This window comes from Penaeus japonicus, unplaced genomic scaffold (assembly GCF_977035675.1).
Source record: "Penaeus japonicus unplaced genomic scaffold, GWHDUDI00000001_assembly GWHDUDI00001781, whole genome shotgun sequence".
NCBI lineage: Eukaryota > Metazoa > Arthropoda > Malacostraca > Decapoda > Penaeidae > Penaeus > Penaeus japonicus.
In genome coordinates this window covers 22,501-27,500 of record NW_028236183.1, presented here as the reverse complement: position 1 = coordinate 27,500, position 5,000 = coordinate 22,501, and the positions used below count along the sequence as shown (strand labels likewise).

The following is a 5,000-nucleotide window of genomic DNA, read 5'->3' as shown; positions in this document are numbered from 1 at the left end:
TTGTGTATGTGTGTATGTCTATATAATATATTTATATAATATATATATATATTATATATATATATATATAGTTATTATATATAAATATATATTTATAGGGTGTGTATGTGTGTGTGTATATATTATATTATATATATTTTATCATATATATATTTATATATAAAATATATCTATATTATCCATATATAATATATAATACATACATTAATATATATGTTATATGTATGTATGTATATATATGGGGGGGGTATATACACACACAACATACCACACACTTATATAATATAAATATTATATTTATTATACTATATATATATATATATATTTATATATAATATTATAAATGTATGTATTTTATATTTAGTATATATATATATATATATATATATTATATATATATAATTATTTAAGTGTGTGTATTGTGTGCTGTGTGTATATATATATATATATTTATATAATATTATATATATATATATTTAAAGTATATAAAAATCTCCTATTATATATCTGATGTATGTATATATACATACATACATTATATTACATATTTTTGTATATATATCATATATATATGTATATATATATTATATATATATATATATATAACAATGATGTGAGTGTGTTTGTGTGTGTGTTGTGTGTGTGTGTTGTGGTGTGTGATGTGTTGTGTAGTGTGGTGTGGGTGTAGACTGTATATTTATATATATATATATATCATATATTTAATATAATATTTTATCATATATATATATTATATACATATTACTCCCTTTATCCATACACATTATATACACACCACTCACCCGACACACCTCCACACACACACACAACACACACACCACACACATATGTAAATATTAGATATATATATATATATACTAATCATTATATATATCACTATATATCACTATATATTTATATATTAATTTATATATACGACACACATAACACATTCCCCCACACCAACCTCCTTTCAGTACGGTTACTACACTACAAGGTTATCTGATAAAATTTCCGATAAACAAAAGGAATGCCTCTTTATTCGTAACCGCAGTCCCGCCGACAGATGCAAATTCAAAGGCTATCTGCGGTATCTTGCACAGGGGCAGGGCCACTTGACGCAGATGCAGAGCCTGTCTGCCGGTGGGGCTGAAGAAAAAAAGAGGATGCCAATAAATCCATTGAGACAAATAAAAAATAACTAGACTGATTAAATTGGAAAGTCAACTCTAATTATTCAGTTTATTAAATGATTTGGTTATTGACTGAAAATATTGAGTCTATATTCATTTAAGCATAGAGCTGTCTTTAGTTTTGACATTGAGTTTTGGTATCTATCTTTTTCTTATCTAAATCTAAGATCTGTGAAGCATTGGTCCGATGAATTTATTAAGTACATCCAAAAAATAGACATTTTTATATTCATTTTCCTGTGTGTGTGTGTGTGTGTGTGTGTGTGTGTGTGTGTGTGTGTGTGTGTGTGTGTGTGTGTGTGTGTGGGTTAGTGTGTGTGTGTGTGTGTGTGTGTGTGTGTGTGTGTGTGTGTGTGTGTGTGTGTGTGTGTGTGTGTGTGTGTGTGTGTGCACCCTACTGAGCGAGCCCGCTGACGTGGGCAGTCGGGTGTGGTTACAGAGCATTCTCGCGCCCTCCGTACCTGAGCCATGACCCCAGCCTTTAAACGTAATAAATTTATAGATACAAGTTTGTGTGTCTTTCCGTACATGGGACCTGTGTGTGTAGTGTATATATATATTTATTATTATATATATATATATATATATATATTATATATATATTAGAGATATATATATATATATATGCATATATATAAAATATATATTTATATATTTTAAATATATATAATATATATTTAAGGTATTATAAAATATGCCAATTCTTATATATATTTTACATATATATTTAAATTATATTATATTTATATATATAACTTTTTATATAGATATATATATATACATATGTACATCCATACATACATACATATATACATTATATTATCTATATAGATATATATATATATATTTACGATATATATATATATGAGTGAGTGTGTATGGGGTGTGTGTAGTGTGTGTGTGTGTGTGTGTGTGCATTAGGTATATATAATTATATATATATTTATATGTATATATAGTTTATATTATATATATTATATATATATATGTATGATTTGTAGTATTTACATATATATATATATATTTATACATTATATTATAGATATTAGATATATATATATGAGATATATATTTATATAGAGATATATTTATTAATGCATTATAGACAGATTTTATACATAGACTTTTATAATAGATATTATTATATATTTATTTATATATTAGAGATATATTATATTCATATGTTATAGATTTATTTTATATTTTTATCGATTAAATGCAGTATATTTTTATATAGATGATATATATATAGATATAATATTTATATATATAGTTTTTTTTAGATATATACATTTTATGATGCTATTTATTGAGTGAGTTATATATTTTTATTATAGATATACATATATGTGTGTGTGTATTGTAATATATATATTAGTATTATTAATATATAAATCAGATATTTAGATGATATAGTTTTATTATATATTACAGTAGATATATATACTATAGATATATATATTATATATAGTTGTATTTTTAGTATAATGTATAGGGATATACGTATATATATATATTTATCTTTTTTTAGATATGTTTTTTTATATATGATATATATGTATGGATGTATGGATATTCATATTAATACATATATTTATTATTTTAGATATATATTTTTATATATATATATATAGTATGTATATTTTACTATATATATAATACATATTATATAGATATATAGATTTAGATATATATTTATATATTTATATATATATTATATATATTTATATATTTTATATGTTATGTATATTTATGAATTTATATATATTTATATATATTTATTTATATATTATTTATTTATTTATAATAATGTATACTGATTACATATAAATAGATATTATATATATATTTAGAGATATATATATAGCTATAATATCTATATCATAGATTATATACAGTATATTGTATACATATATATATATATATATATTATATATATAGATATAATATTATATATATATTATCTATATAGATATATATATATTTATATGTATATGTAAATTATATTATATATATATTTTATTATATATTATATTTTATATATATATATTTATATATTTATATATAATATATATATATATATAAATATAATATATTACACATATACATGTATTATAGATATATTTTATTATATAATATATATATATATGTATATATATACATATATATATACATATATATATATATATATATATATATATATATATATATATATATATATAATATATATATATTTATATGTAATGTATATTTATAAATATATTATATATTTATATATATTTAGGTATATTTATTTATTTATTTTTAATATGTATACTATACATATTATATATATATATATTTTTATATATATATATTTTTATCTATATATATATTTATATGATAAAATATATATATATAGTATACAGTATATATGTATACATATATATATATATATATATATATATATTTTATATATATCTTATATTTATATATATATGTATATGTATATGTATCTTATATGATATATTATATAATTTATAGTATATATATATATATATATATGATATATATATATATAACATATACATGTTTTATATATATATATATATTTATATATATATATATATATATTATATATTTATTTATATATATATATATTATATAATTTATATATATATATATATATATATTATACAATTATTTATACGTATGTATGTAGATATTATTATTTTTATATATATTATTATATATATATAAATTATATTTATATAATATATATTTAATATTATTTATGTATGTATATATATTACATATATATAAAATACATTAATATATATTATATATATTATATATATATATATATATATATAAATATTCATTTATATTTTTTATAATATATAAATGTAAATATATAACATTATATAATATATTATTAGTATGTTTATGTATAAATATATATATTTATATATATATATATATATATTATGATAATTATATATTATGTGTGTGTGTGTGTGGTGTGTGTGTATATATTTATATATTATATATGTATATATATATATATATATGTATATTTTAATATATATATATATATATATATGTGTGTGTGTGTGTGTGTGTGTGTGTGTGTGGGGTTTTGGGGTGTGTGGTGTTGTGTGGGTGGGTGGTATGTATATATTATATATAATATATATATATATATATATTATATATATATATATATATATTATATATACTATACAATACAACACATACACAACACACACCCCAAACACACACACACCACACACACCACACCACACACACACACATATGTATATATAATATTATATATATATATTATATATAGAAATATAATATATATTTATATATATATATTTATATATTACACACACAAACACATTCCAAAAGTCAGTAGGTTATACACTACAGTTTATGATAAATTTTTTAAACAAAGGAATGCATCTTATTCGAAACCGCAAGTCCCCCCGCAGATGCAAATTCAAAGGCTATCTGGGGGTATCTTGCACAGGGGGGGGCCATTTGGGACGCAGATGCAGAGCCTTTTCTCCCGGTGGGGCTGAAAAAAAAAAAGAGGATCCCAATAAATCCATTGAGCAATAAAAAAAAACTGACTGATTTAAAAATTGGATGTCATTTTAAATTTATTCAGTTATTAAATGAAGTGGTTATTGATGAAATATGTTTCATATATTATTTGCATGAGCTGTCTTTAGTTTTGACATTGAGTTTGGTATCATTTTTTTCTTATCTAAATCTAAGGGTCTGTGAAAACATTGGTCCGATGATTATTAAGTACATCCA

General features: G+C 19.5%; 1 long non-coding RNA gene across 1 annotated transcript in view; it reads right to left on the bottom strand.

The window, feature by feature from the left end:
• Positions 1–1,018: 1,018 nt before the first annotated feature.
• LOC122244508 (uncharacterized) overlaps positions 1,019–5,000 on the bottom strand; it is an 18,629-nt gene continuing 14,647 nt past the window's right edge. The window contains exon 3 of the long non-coding RNA XR_015190921.1: positions 1,019–1,149. This is a non-coding gene — a long non-coding RNA (uncharacterized LOC122244508). The remainder of the gene's footprint in view (positions 1,150–5,000) is intronic.